The following is a 15,873-nucleotide window of genomic DNA, read 5'->3' as shown; positions in this document are numbered from 1 at the left end:
TTTGCTTTTATTAGGTCACTATATCGTGCCTAGGGAATGCTTTTTTTTTAATTTATAGATTTCTGAATTTTAGTACACTTTCCTGAAAATGTGTAAGTGTCAAGAATAACTCATAAAAATTCTTATTAAATGTTCTATAGAATTGTTATCAACGCTACACTTGGTATTTTGTAGCGAATAATAATAATAATAATAATAATAATAATAACTTTATTGCATCCTTAGAAATGAAACCTTTAAATATGAAACCTTTATGGGAAAAATTAGCATATTTGCTGCAATTGATAATATCACCTACGCTCAGTAATTATCTTCCACCAAATATGCTAATTTTCCTAAGAATGAGTTAGTTTGCTGTTTATAAACTCTAAGAAATACAAATGGATATGTCAATGGGTCACTGATGGATCAGAGAACACAACTGTTACAATATTTTGAATTGACGCCTACATTTTGTGTAACACCAATCACAAACAAATGCTGTATGGAGATACATAATATCATAGAATTTTTTATTAACAGCATAAGAATAATGTCACATTTCTTTTTTTGGTAAATATATTACTGGTAATACAGCTTTAAGTAAGGAGCCAAGGTCAATTTTTTTTCCCAAGGTACGTTTCACATGTTGGTCGGTGAGTGTCTTTAATTTTATGCTTTTTAATGGAAACTGAGTTTTCTTTTTCCACATTTTTCCACAAAAAAAGTGAAGCTCGAGTTTAATTCATCATACATACCCATCAGGTTTGGTGAACCACAAGGCATTTCCTGCACGTGTTAACGCCTCAGCAATCCTGTAAAAAAATAAGATTTTGTTGCATACGTACATCTAAGACAATTGAATGTCACAACAAAACCAACATGGCTGCCTAATACATTACCCAACTTTCTGAAAATGGAATTTTTTCTTTAAATATGTATCCAACAATCAAGTATTATACAATTTAGTTTATACATGTTATTTAAGTTATCTAAATACTATGTATCTGTGACAGGCAAGTTGAATATTAGGCAGAGGGTTCTCTGAACCCGCCTATTCACATAGTTCATACCCACCATAGACTCCGGTCAGTCAACATGACTATTTTGAACTGTAGGCATTAATCAGCGATTCTGCCAATGACGGAGAGATAAAATCTAGGTCAGGGGAAGCCCCATGACCCCAAGATTCTTTTTCCCTTACGTCAGGAACCACATGACCGAGGCCAAATGGCAGCGCCATTGACGGCTGTACAATCACTCTGGTTCCTTTCTCTCCGCCTCAAGGACTTAGACCAACGCTACGGAAAAAGTGGGGTGGTTGGGGGGTGTCTATAGTGGATATGAACTATGTGAATAGGCGGGTTTGGAGAACCCTCTGCCTAAATTCACTACGTTCAATTACCCACCATAGACTCCAGTCAGTCAAAATGACTATTTTGAACTGTAGGCAGAGTCAGACCCCGATAGGTAGCGGGTTTTCTGAGCAAACAGAAAATGATGAAAGTCTTTTCCCAGTCCGGAATGAAACAATCTACAATAAACTTAAAACCTTAGTTAAGACTCAAAAGGGGTGGTGTCTTACCTTGCCTGTGCTGTCCCCGGAGCAAGAAGCCAAAATGCTGCTACGGTGACAGGGTTTGGTGTGCCCGAGAAAGCTAGACCCCAACCCAATTCTGGGGGTAGTAAGCTTTCGAAGTAAAGACCAAAACAGTTCTGCATGAGGGCATAGGCCGAAAAGCAGGCCCTGGGAGATTCCAGGGAGTGCTGATGGTAGAGAAATCTGTCCACATAAAATGCCGAGATTGACTTATTGCCTATGCGCAGGGACCCTTGTGGTCGTTCAGGCTGGGTCAGCAAACCAAGACTGACTCGCTACAATGGGACCCAGCCTAAAGAGACCTTCCTCAATGGATTTGGTGTCTGTTAGGTGATAGTTGATAAAGACGTTCTGTGTTCTCCAGGAGCCTGCCCACCAAATTGTATGGTGTCTCGGCGTCTGGAAAGCAGTAAATAGTCTCCTAATAATAGGACAATCGGCTAGTCTTGTTCCCGTACGTTCTCAATGGTGGGGGACAAGGCCGATCTGTAGCCAACTACACAATGTATCGCTGCGTAGGACAAACCCACTTCGTCAAACAGGTGGACGAAGGAGCCTGCTACCTGGCCAATAGAGGGATTGTATAAATCAATCTCCCTTCTGCTACACCAATCAGTGTATGCTCGCAGCCCAGAAATGTAGGCTGCATTGGTGGAATCCCTGTTCGCCCTGGCCAGGACGTTGGCAGCCCGCTCAGATAAAGCTTTCGTATGTGCGGGTCTAATGAGAGCCTCTATGCGTGTAAGTGATACCTGCTGGGCTCGTTGGTAGTGCGCCGGTTGGGACGGCAGGGCCGGTAAGTCCGGAAGCACTACTGGTGTTTCGACTAGCATTTCCGAAGAAGTGGAAACTAGACCTTGTTTGGCAAATTGGGTGCGACCAATGATAATATGCAGGTGTGCACCTGTCGAGGTTTTCTCCGGTGCCCGGTGAACTAGCGGGAAGGGAGGAAAAGCGTACACAACTAAGTGGGTCCATCGGGTTAGCAAAGCGACCCTGGCCCAGGCTTCTGGAGTCGGCAGGAGTGTTACGTACGTTGGGAGCTTGGCGTTACGGGGTGCGGCAAATCGGTCTAACCTTGGACCGTCCCTTCGAACCGAGGTCATCATTCTGATGATCCGCATTAGTTCTCGGAGGGACACTGAGGGAACGCTGACTAGGCATTCGGCTAGGCTGCTTAGCACTAAGCAACATGCTTGAAAAAGCTAAACCAAGCTTACCTCTGTGTCAAAACTCCATGCCTAGGGACACCAACTGCGCGTTGGGTCAAGGTGGGACTTGTCAATTTACTAACGAGCCCAACTGGTTAAGTAAATCCTGTGTTAGCCTAACGTGTTTGGCTATTAACCCCTTGTCTGGGTTGTGTAGCAACCAGTCGTCTAGGTACGGATTGAGGTGTACTGACATTTGGTGAAGCAGCAGCACTACCTGTTTCATCACTCTGGGGAACGCGTAAGGCGTTGTGCATAACCCGAACAGGGGGCACCCGAAAATCGAATACTTGGCCCAGCTGGGCGATTCAAAGGAGATGGCAACTCGCTGGGTGCATCGGTATGTGCAGGTAGGCCCTGCTTAAGTCTAGTGGGGGCGAGCCAGTTAAAACGGTGGATGGAGAGAAGAACCCTGAATGGCGTCTTCATGTGGAACCGATCAAGGAGCACGTACTGATTCAGTCTGCCTAGGTCCAGAACTGGACGCCCGCCACTTGTAGATTTTGGTACTACGAACGCATTTGGGTAGAAGCCTGGCCTTAGTTCCGGCTGATCTACCCTGTGTATGGCGCCCTTTCCCAGCAAAACTGCTACTACCTGCCTGATTGCTTCCACCTTGCGGGAGTCCCCTGGCAGTGCCCAACAGGGGAGACACTGACGGGGGAGATGGAGATTTCAGCGGTATCCCTTAACAGGTTGTCACCAACTGGAAAGGTCCAGGCTTGGAGTAGTCACTAAGTTGTGACCTGGCCACTCGCCGAACACATGCCTGTCCCCCCGGTTGCAGAGGTAAGCGTCAAACATGCTTCCCCCCCGCTGCCGGGGTGGACGACCGCCCAAGGAGGGTTGGGAGCCACCACCTGACCCTTTCCTCTCTGGGGGCGCGCCGCTACTCTTCCCTCCCATGGAAGGGTATGAGCGCTTGCCTCCTGGCTGACTCTGGTTAACGGACGGCGCCCTAGGGCATTTTGTGTTTTTCTGTGCTTGTGGTGCCCTCTGCTTACCCTTGGCAGGGCCAACTGGCTAGCGAATTCAATCTGAACCCTCAGGTTCATTGCACTCCGAAGCTTCGAGACTGTACCTGCCATTCCCCGAACCAAGAGGGTGGAAGGTGTCCAGTCTGCGTCACTGAGGTGGGGGGAGGCTGGTGCGTTCCGCCTCTGAGGTCTCCAGAGTCCTGGGCGCGCACAATAATGCGCTCAAGCAACTCTTCCGTCTCTGATTGAGCTGGTGAGAACGCCCATGGAACACGGCTGTCCCCCTTTGCCCGGTTTGCCAAATGGAAATTCGTGGTACCGGGGTCTGGGGAAGGAGCCTTGGGACCCGGCTGGGGGTGTTTTGGTCTCATCCCACACTATGAGGTCTGATCCTGAAACCACACCAACTGGGTAGCGTTTGGTCCAGCGGGAAGTGTTGCCTAAGGTTTTCCCCACCCGGGGGCCTTAAGCATTACGTCCTCCGTGGCTGACCAACGCCCGCCCATCAACACAGTTTGCATGCCCTGCGCCCCACTCGGATGGACAGGGAGAGACGTGTCGACAGGGTTGCTTTGGATTCGGACGCCCGTGATCCCATAAGCGTTGAAGCAACCTTAGGTGGTCGCCTTAGGATCAAGGGTGGGGGTATTCACATCGTATCACTGGGATCGATGATACTCCGCATCACCCCAAAAGCGTGGCTCACCAAGTCATTACGTATGGAAGACTCTGAGGGACTGCCCGGAGTACCGGCTGTATCCGACGCGAGCGAACTGTGTCTTTTCACTTTAGATATGTGAGAGGGAGTGTGTTCGACTGTACGTCTCATGCCAGGGTCGGTTCCCTCTGGGGACGCCTGTGGGTCAGTAAGAAGGGATTCAAAACCCACAGCAGAGACCGGACACAAGGATAAATTCGTTACCATTGTACCGTTACCGCGTGACAAACCCTGGCTGACTGAAAGTAGGGGGGGGGTCAACGTGTGCCCTGCCCTGAAAGCCCTACCCCGAGATCGGAGGCTTGGCTGCCAGCGCACCTTGTTGGCATTCAGTGCCCGAGGCTCCAGAGGAGACCCAGTGCAATTAGCCTAAGCCTCGGCCTCACCCAAATTAGTGGGAGAGCCGCAGCTGGGAACGGGGGTCCTCCGGAAGAGATGTGTTTGAATGCAAACATGCTTTCGTGTTTCTTCCTGCTTGCCCACGTAGGGGCCGCAGTGGAGACAGCTCGCTCCGACTGCGTCTGATCTACCCAGCCTGCCAGGGACGCAATTGCCCCGACAGTCCTTTGACCAAAGCCATCAACTCGGAGGCAAACCCGGCGCCATGCAAGGAAGGGTCTACAAGGGGACCTGCAATGGGCCCCAGAGGAGGAAAGCCTCCATGGGCACAGCCTCACTGCAGCCGGTAATGCAGTTTTCCCACCCAAATCAATGGTAAAATATCGTACTACATCATTGGTAATTCTCTTCGTTCTACATTCAATAAGGTCGCTGAACCCTCATTAAAAAATTTACGTTAGTGAGCAAGGAAAAAAACAGAATAAAAAAACATTTTTCAAAAAATATCAGAATATTAAATATTATTGTATACTTTCCAAATCGGTGGTCAAAATTTACTGTACGCGATGCATTTGCTGCATAATATTGTAGAATACTTTATTTTCGCTTGGAATTTATTTTCGCTGTTTTCGCTGAAGGGATGATTCCGTGAAAATAAAATCCAGTGAATATACTTTTTTCATATATATTTTACATTAAACTCATCAAAAATCAGTGAAAATAAATTCTACACAAAACACATATTCCACAGTATCGGTTTATGGGTAAACACGTCTTTGGTACATTTACATCCCAGGCTGGGTGACATACTGAAAACAAAGGATTTAATTTGCATACTGATTTGTTGATCATCCAGCTTTATTATATTCGTTATGTGATCGCATTCAAAACACTAACAAACATTCTAGATATAGTAGTAGTGTTCAGGCTACACGAAGTGTGGGCTAAAATTTAAACTGATTTAGGCTTATCTCACATGTTTGCATTTCGGCTAGACCCAATTGCGTCCACGCACTGGGAGGGCAAGTCCTTAGCATGGGTTAAGGGGCGCCATCAGTCGATGACCTTTGTTAAGCCACTGTTTCGAAAAATCCCATCACTTCTAATTTTGCTTGCATATCCTGGTAAGCATTTGTTCTGTTCAGGATTTCGTTGTCTTTCCATATACCCAGTGAAGCTTTTGTGTCTTCGTCGCTCCAGTTTTTGTGAGGGAACGAAGTTTCGTACACACTGAGCTCGGTTGCCATTTAGGAAATGAGAAAGTTGCATATATTTGATCATGTGTATAGTATTCACATCCAAAGGTCGCCACACAGGGCACTCAGCCCTGGGCTAAGCGTTCGCGCGCAGACTTTGTTAGCCCATGCTAAAGGTCTGGAACGTGTCTTAAAATCGGATCAGATTTTACCAGTACTTAGCATTCCTTAGCCCGTGTTCATACACGTTTTCTTAGCACGTGCTAAGGAATTTGACCTTTTAGCCTATGCTAAGGAGCTGTGCGTGAAAGCAACTAGTATTTAGATTTCAAGTTTTTGTCAGTGTTTTTTAAATAGGAGTTAAATTGCTTCTTTACTGGGCGACATCCAACATTCTGATAGGATAATAATTGACTTGACTTAATCAACAAAATTAACACCAACATACATACATAATACATTGAAATCATTTTTCATATTTTTGTTATCATGCTGTCATACTACAGACCCGCTAGAAAATATTTACGCATCTGTCATTTGATCGTTTTCAGAATTAAAAATAACAATTCTGGGTAACATGATGTGTTGTCTTTAAAATATACTAAATTTAAGAAGAATTAGTGCATTTTAGTCAAAATAAAATGGTTGATTTGTGTTTAGTTTTTTTGTATGTAGACGTTTTTTCAGTGAGCGAAAATCCCAATGGTTTAATCACTCTATGGGAGCGCGCTCATTTGCATATCATTTGCATCTCATTAAAACTTCGTGTCATAAAACATGTGCGATAGTCATGTCCTTTCTCATGCAAATTTAAACCAATTGGGAAGCTGAAATTATTTCAACATGCGCTTCTGGGCGGGAATACCTGTCAGTTGTAGTTCATGAATATTCCTATCGAGTTAATAGTATCAGATACGTAATTTTTTTTTACAAAAATTGAGCCATGCCGAAAGTTAGGGAATTTACCAAAGGGAACATTGAAGCACTGTATACAGAAGGAGTTTCTAACAGGGAAATAGCAAGAAGACTGGGAATTTCTGAAGGCTCCATACGTTTCAACCTGCGAAAACTTCGTCTGCGAGGTAGTATGGGCAATCGTTGTCGATCAGGTCGACCAAGACGTACAACTCACTGAAAAAAGATTGACTTTGAGCACTATAAAATCAAGACTATACAAGGGTGGTAATCTTCGCAGCTGTGTTGCTAAAAAGAAACCAAAACTACAACCTCGACACATCACAGCGCGGTTGCAATTTTCCAGACAACACATCAACTGGACTCCGGTGCAGTGGGCTCAAGTTATCTGATCGGACAAAGTTTACGGTGTTTCGTAGCCGTGGAAGACTATTTGTACGTCGGAGACCAGGTGAAGAGTACGAGCTGAAATGCATTAAACCTACAATAAAATTTTGTGGTGGTAGCGTCATGGTATGGGGATGTTTTTCAGCTACCGGCTTGGAGTCTGTGTACCGACAACCATGAACCGATGGAAATATTTGGATATCCTGCAAAACAAAATGATACTGTCGGCAATAAGACTCGTTGGACCCAATTTTCATTTCCAACAGGATAATGCCCCTGTTCACACAGCATTGGCAGTACGGATACAAGAGTACAGATACGAATATTTTTTCGACAACTTTACCACTTTGAATTGGTCTGCACAGTCTCCAGATTTGAACCCTATTGAAAGTTGATCGATTTAGAGGTGCATTCCCGACCAGTCGCTAACATCAAGGATTTATACGCGAGTATAATGGAAGCTTGGGGACAGTTCCAAGTGAACATGTGTCGGAAACTCGTCTATACCTTTCTAAAACGGCTCAGAGAAGTCATCCAGCGAAGAGGTGGACACACGCATTATTGACATTCGCTGCGTTCTATTACTCCATGAATATTCATGATCTTGCGTTTACACGGCATTCTCCGTACAGAATTTGATTGTTTTTACACTGTTTCGTTCAGACTGCCGTTTTTTATTCAATCTTGCATGCCAATTCCAATTTTTTGTTTTTATTGTGTGTAAAACCGCATATTTTATTAGATATATAAATATATTTATTCAAATCGTTTGAGTGTATTTTATTGAATGATATCGTAGGTAGTAACTGCATGTAGTGTGGTGCGTAAATACTTTCTGGCGGGTCTGTATTTATATATAGTAATTTTACAACAGTTTGTGTTTCAGAACCAAATTAAGGTTATTCACAAATCATTCACTCTTTCCTCATGCTTAAACTAGGGTGACGCCTAAATTCAAGAATTCACAATAGTTGTGAGGATAAGCAATAAAGACTTACATTATCTCTAAACTCACTTTTACTGGATGTTGATAAGCTTGTCTATGAAGACGAAATCTTGTATGAAACATTTCATATGCGTTTTCCACTTCCTGTAATACAAACAAATAGTACTTTAAGCGAGGGAGTCATCAGCATGCCGTAATTTTGCGGCATTTCACGGGGTAATTTCATTGTACTATATTAGGAAATGCGAATTCCAAATATTGAATGATTATGTGCGTAAGTATCCTCTAATAATAAAAACAAACATGGCTGCCACTAGGGTTTGACCGGGATACACACAAAGAAGTTGGCTGATTTGGTTCTAAACATTTTGGATTTCGGCATTCTCATATCATATCATATCATGCATACCTGCAAGCAGCAGAAAGTAGAAGAGTTCTTACCTTGTCTCGGACACAGATGTGATGTTTTCCAGTCTTCTCACATTTCACAACCCTTGAAAATGTGATGAATCTTTTGTAATCAAAGTTGTTAGCAATACCAAGATTCAGACAGTCTCTGGCAAAGTAATCCCATTTGTCCACATCTATACCGTTTGTCTCATTAGATACGATCTAAAACAATAACCATGCAAGTTCACTTTTCATAATTTTTTAATGGGTTTTTTAATATATTTTTCATGTTCCTGCATCGCTGGTGTGAAAGCAGATGTGAATGCAAAGTGAAGCCCAAATACCATTACATCAGTTGCAAAATGTATTTTAGAGGCATGGTCAACTTTATTAACTTTTCACAAATATGGTAATAGCTGGTGCAATATTTTTGACACAATTTCTGTTAAATAATGAACATTGGTGATGTATGACCAATGTCTCAAAATTCACCTTTAACAAGACATGAATGTCACAGTCCCTGTCATTTAATTATAAAATACTCATGTTAAAATAATACATGGAACATCTGCAAACAATTGAATTAACATGTACTCTATGTGGGTGCAACTCATCATAAAGTGATTTCCCTTAATCTGATAACTGAAAACTTTCATTGACCCGGGTCCAAAATCTCAGAGTACACAAGTGCAACCAAACTATGTCTCATACATGCTCAAGAAACTGCATTCATAAATCTGAGTAAACCTTGATGTACCTTTAATAACAACAATTCAGGTTATTGTGTATTACCATGAGACCTGGGGTTTGTTTCAGTATCACGACTATAATTCCCATTAAAATGTAGCCCTGACCCCCCACTACAGTTTCCACTGAGATTCGTAATGGTATGACCCATTTATCCACTAGCTGATGACAACTGAAGCTACCGGTATATTTAGACCACAAGTTTCAATTTGCCTGGCCAAGATTTATAAACGTTTTTTTCACTGATCTTCAACTTTGTGACTAGGTATTTCAGTGATGACTCTTTATAAGGCTAGACTTTTTTTATTCATTGTTTCTCGAGTTTTTATAAGGCAATTTTTTTGAGGAGGGTGGAAAAAAATTAAATTAAATTTTGTTTCCATTAGATTTGTGTGATTCTCAAAGAATTGTAAGTGAGATCATTGATCGGAATGAAGAAATGAAATAAAATTTTATTCCATGTATAACCTTGTTTCTCATCTGCGCGGTACTTTGATCATGATACTCCCACGAAAATGCAACTTGGATTTGTTATGCGGCGGGCAGTAAAAAACATGAAGATAAAAATAATATTTTTTTAGCATTTTTGTGTGCTTACAAGTCGGCGGGCGCGAGAAATTACGCTGAAATAAAATTCTATTTTTATTTCATTTTTGGCTCCTGTTCATTCAGCGGGTTCACGAAACAAGGGATAATAAAAGTCTGGCCTAATGGCATATAATTTTTACTATTTAAAGATATATGTAATATACAACAACATTTCTGACCACTTTTTTCAAGATTTCAGTGTTAATTTTTCATAAAACCAAACTGTGGTCCATTTCTGTCACTGATTCAGATCAAGGTCATGACATCACTGAAAACCCTAGCATTACCATCTAACCTAATTATTTATTCTGAGCATGCTCAGTTGTTCTCTCAGTGTTGTTGGGAGAGGTAATTTTAGATAAAAATTTTGAAAAAGACCCATTTAGGATTTTCAGATCTGGAAAAAACAAGTCATTGAAAATGACACAGTCCCCGTTAAGTTCTCTTTGTGCTCGTCATATTAAAGCGGAGGGGTTGTCGCAAGCATGTCCTTGAAACTTGAGTTCCAAGTGGCGTATACAACAGATTGTTTATTTACATCAAAACACTTGTTTCGTGTCAAAATAAAAACAGTCGTTATTCAGCCATCTTTGATCTGATTATGAAACACACTGATATGTATGATGTGTGTGCCAAATACGAATGAAAATGGTACATAAATTGTGGAAATATAGTAGTAAGGCCAAAAAGTCAGATGGCTGTCAATCGGCCATCCTTGACCAGATTTTGAAACGAATTGTCATGGACATGCATCCTAACATGTATTAAGTACATGTACGGTATGTGCCAAATTTGAATGAAAACTGACAGAGCACGTCCAAGATACTGCATAAAAAAACAAAAACACGATGCCTGCCAGTCGACCATCTTTGATCCAATTGCAAAATAAATCGTCATGGACATGTATCCTAACATGTATAATCTATGTACCAAGTTTGAATGACAACTGACAAAGCATGTCCAAAATACAACATTTTCAAAAAACAAGATGGCTGCCAGTCGGCCATTTTGAATTGAATCGCTAAACCACTGCATGTGCATATGTCCCACATAAGGTACTAGGCACATGCAAAGAATGAACGAAATCGGTCCACAGGATTCTGAAATTTGACGTTGGATAGACTGACACACGGACAGACGGACAGACGGACACACAGACGGTCGGACAGACAAACTCAGGAACTCACGGACAGTCGGGGACATGTATCCTAACATGTATGATCTATGTACTAAATTTGAATGAAAACTGACAAAGCATGTCCAAAATACGACATTTTCAAAAAATAAGATGGCTGCCAGTCGGCCATCTTTGATCCAATTGTGAAATAAATCATCATGGACATGTATCCTAACATGTATAATCTATGTACCAAGTTTGAATAAAAACTGACAAAGCATGTCCAAAATACAACATTTTCAAAAAACAAGATGGCTGCCAGTCGGCCATTTTGAATCGAATCGCTAAACCACTGCATGTGCATATGTCCCACATAAAGTACTAGACACATGCAAAGAATGAACAGAATCGGTCCAAGGGATTCTGAGATATGACTCCGGACGGACGCACGGACACACGGACGGACGGAGACCGAATTATAAGTCCCCGTTTTCGAACTTCGTCCGAACGGGGACTAAAAATAATACGCGCATATTCAACAGAGACTTGTTCATCAACCTGTCAAGTTTCATCGATATGTGCTACAGAATTTCTGAGAAAATGTTAGACATGTAAAGAAAATGACGGACGGAAACAGGATCGAAATAAGAAACTATACTCCCCTTTTCAGGCTGTGCCTGTAACTGTGTTACATGCAATTAAAGTGAAGAATTGCACAATATATGTTAAAAGTGTTTAAAACTTTTAAGAAAGTTATTAGCAAAAAATACTAATGTTACTTACTTCATATAAGAAATGCTTCTTACTGTCTCATCTAGCTTGATAAGATTCAGCCTGATAATAGAACCAACAAGAGTGATTTAGTTAAACATAGTTTCTGTGGCAGTAACATACTTAGCTGTTCAGTTTTGTAGTTGATTTGTTTAAGATAGCAAATTAACAATGTCTGTATATGTATAAGCTTGTCACAGAAAACAGTCAACAAATAATTCTACAACATAGTTTACTAAAGATTAATTTTGATGAATGAAGTCATTGTCAATGACATAGTCCCTGTCATGTTTGAATGAAATTGGTCAAGGGAAGCCCCAGGAACTTTTAACGACATGTGCAAATGTTGATTTTTGGGACAATTAATGGCTGTCAGTTGAAGGTCAACAAAATAAAACAAAGCGATATTCACATGTAAAAAAACAAAAAAAAGACGTTCCAGGGATGCACAAGAAATGACAGACAGAAGAATGCATGTAACAGTCAAAAGCCAGCAATTTTTGATCAACTTGCAAAACTGATTTGCAGCAGTCGCACATCAGAAGTAATGTAATTCTCAGTGGACGTGCTCAAGAAACGTTACAGACAAACAGCAACTGTTTGGAAGACAAAATTGGTTAAAACTTGGCCAAAGGCCGTTAAAAACAAATGGATGTGAATATGCACAATTTCATTGACATTCAAAAATGATTGATTTGTGATTTTATTTGTTTTTGAGGAAAATGGTTACCGTTTGGCTAAATTTCGAGGAAAAACGAAAAAAAACTGAAAATAACATTTAACCTATTATATCTTGCCTTTGTACAAAATTTAACCCAAATCTGTACAATCATCTCTGTAAAATGAGCAGAACACTCCTTAAAAAACAAAATTGCCACCAGTCCGCCCATTTTAAATCAAATTTAGAAAAAAAAATTACGTGCATCAGTAACCCCCCCCCCATGACAGATGTTTGAATGAAGGCTTGTTCAAGAAACAGTTGACAAAAATGACCGCCAGTCGGTCAAAGGTCAACCAAAGCAAAAATAAATTGATGTGCACTTGTCTCCCATTATGACTTGTCTTTGTACCAGCTTTGCAGAAAATCTGTTCAGACGTCTCTGAGAAATGAAGGCGGACGCACGCACCCAAAACATAAGTCCCCATTTCAGACTGCGTCAGACGGGGACTAACAAAGCATTTTCTATATTAATTTAGACGACAAACATGAAACATTATTTTTACCACATTAGTTTGTCAGGAGATTTCTTGGAAAAATCCAGCATGTAAGCTTACAGTATCATATCAGAATGCACACATTATAATTGATAACTATTCTACTAATGCAGTTGTTGAATGGATTAGTTTATAAGCATTTTAATCAATACTGACAATAACCTTCCATCACATGTGGAAATTAATACACCCAACTTTAGCAGAAGGTCAAATAAACAAGTTAGCCTAAATATTTCCTGCACTGCCATGTGAGCCTAAATATGCCAATCTTTCACCGCTAATACTGTAGAATACTTTATTTTCGCTTGGAATTTATTTTCGATATTTTCGCTGAAGGGATGGATACCGTGAAAATAAAATCCAGTGAATATACTTTTTTTCCTATATTTCACATTAAACTCATCAAAAATCAGTGAAAATAAATTCCATACAAAACGCCCAAAAAGTCTTTTCAGCGAAAATTAATTCCAGCGAAAATAAAGTATTCCACAGTATATCCACTACAGCAAGTTAAGCGTGCAATCTATACAAGTTTCACAGGGAAGACCTCACCTCTATAACTAATCAACTTGCTTACCTGCATGTAGATAAGTTTTGCTTAGACCTCTATAAACTTAACGCCTCTATAAACTGAACATTTTTCTCAGTTTCTTTGGCATTCATTTTTTACTGGTTTCACTGTAAGACCTCTATAAACTGAACATTTTTCTCAGTTTCTTTGGCATTCATTTGTTACTGGTTTCACTGTAAGACCTCTATAAACTGAACATTTTTCTCAGTTTCTTTGGCATACATTTTTTACTGGTTTCACTGTAAGACCTCTATAAACTGAACATTTTTCTCAGTTTCTTTGGCATTCATTTTTTACTGGTTTCACTGTAAGACCTCTATAAACTGAACATTTTTCTCAGTTTCTTTGGCATTCATTTTTTACTGGTTTCACTGTAACACCTCTATAAACTGAACATTTTTCTCAGTTTCTTTGGCATTCATTTTTTACTGGTTTCACTGTAACACCTCTATAAACTGAACATTTTTCTCAGTTTCTTTGGCATTCATTTTTTACTGGTTTCACTGTAAGACCTCTATAAACTGAACATTTTTCTCAGTTTCTTTGGCATACATTTTTTACTGGTTTCTATATTAAACTGAACATTTTTCTCAGTTTCTTTGGCATTCATTTTTTACTGGTTTCACTGTAAGACCTCTATAAACTGAACATTTTTCTCAGTTTCTTTGGTATTTATTTTTTACTGGTTTCACTGTAAGACCTTTATAAACTGAACATTTTTCTCAGTTTCTTTGGCATTCATTTTTTACTGGTTTCACTGTAAGACCTCTATAAACTGAACATTTTTCTCAGTTTCTTTGGCATACATTTTTTACTGGTTTCACTGTAAGACCTCTATAAACTGAACATTTTTCTCAGTTTCTTTGGCATTCATTTTTTACTGGTTTCACTGTAAGACCTCTATAAACTGAACATTTTTCTCAGTTTCTTTGGCATTCATTTTTTACTGGTTTCACTGTAACACCTCTATAAACTGAACATTTTTCTCAGTTTCTTTGGCATTCATTTTTTACTGGTTTCACTGTAAGACCTCTATAAACTGAACATTTTTCTCAGTTTCTTTGGCATTCATTTTTTACTGGTTTCACTGTAACACCTCTATAAACTGAACATTTTTCTCAGTTTCTTTGGCATACATTTTTTACTGGTTTCACTGTAAGACCTCTGTAAACTGAACATTTTTCTCAGTTTCTTTGGCATTCATTTTTTACTGGTTTCACTGTAAGACCTCTATAAACTGAACATTTTTCTCAGTTTCTTTGGCATACATTTTTTACTGGTTTCACTGTAAGACCTCTATAAACTGAACATTTTTCTCAGTTTCTTTGGCATTCATTTTTTACTGGTTTCACTGTAAGACCTCTATAAACTGAACATTTTTCTCAGTTTCTTTGGCATACATTTTTTACTGGTTTCACTGTAAGACCTCTATAAACTGAAAATTTTTCTCAGTTTCTCTGGCATTCATTTTTTACTGGTTTAACTGTAAAACCTCTATAAACTGAACATTTTTCTCAGTTTCTTTGGCATACATTTTTTACTGGTTTCTATATTAAACTGAACATTTTTCTCAGTTTCTTTGGCATTCATTTTTTACTGGTTTCACTGTAAGACCTCTATAAACTGAACATTTTTCTCAGTTTCTTTGGTATTTATTTTTTACTGGTTTCACTGTAAGACCTTTATAAACTGAACATTTTTCTCAGTTTCTTTGGCATTCATTTTTTACTGGTTTCACTGTAAGACCTCTATAAACTGAACATTTTTCTCAGTTTCTTTGGCATACATTTTTTACTGGTTTCACTGTAAGACCTCTATAAACTGAACATTTTTCTCAGTTTCTTTGGCATTCATTTTTTACTGGTTTCACTGTAAGACCTCTATAAACTGAACATTTTTCTCAGTTTCTTTGGCATTCATTTTTTACTGGTTTCACTGTAACACCTCTATAAACTGAACATTTTTCTCAGTTTCTTTGGCATACATTTTTTACTGGTTTCACTGTAAGACCTCTGTAAACTGAACATTTTTCTCAGTTTCTTTGGCATTCATTTTTTACTGGTTTCACTGTAAGACCTCTATAAACTGAACATTTTTCTCAGTTTCTTTGGCATTCATTTTTTACTGGTTTCACTGTAAGACCTCTATAAACTGAACATTTTTCTCAGTTTCTTTGGCATTCATTTTTTACTGGTTTCACTGTAAG

At 39.9% G+C, this 15,873-nt stretch overlaps 1 pseudogene across 1 annotated transcript in view; it reads right to left on the bottom strand.

Annotated features, from left to right (window-relative positions):
* Positions 1 to 540: 540 nt before the first annotated feature.
* Positions 541 to 15,873, bottom strand: part of LOC100372277 (deoxynucleoside triphosphate triphosphohydrolase SAMHD1-like) — a 48,015-nt pseudogene continuing 32,682 nt past the window's right edge. The window contains exons 7-10 of the transcript XR_014930710.1: positions 11,894 to 11,944; positions 8,710 to 8,880; positions 8,321 to 8,412; positions 541 to 794 (exon numbers count right to left, since the gene is read on the bottom strand). The product of XR_014930710.1 is annotated as a deoxynucleoside triphosphate triphosphohydrolase SAMHD1-like (transcript). The remainder of the gene's footprint in view (positions 795 to 8,320; positions 8,413 to 8,709; positions 8,881 to 11,893; positions 11,945 to 15,873) is intronic.

This window comes from Saccoglossus kowalevskii, chromosome 10 (assembly GCF_978046115.1).
Source record: "Saccoglossus kowalevskii chromosome 10, keSacKowa6.1, whole genome shotgun sequence".
Taxonomy (NCBI): Eukaryota; Metazoa; Hemichordata; class Enteropneusta; family Harrimaniidae; genus Saccoglossus; species Saccoglossus kowalevskii.
This window is presented reverse-complemented; position numbering and strand designations above follow the sequence as displayed.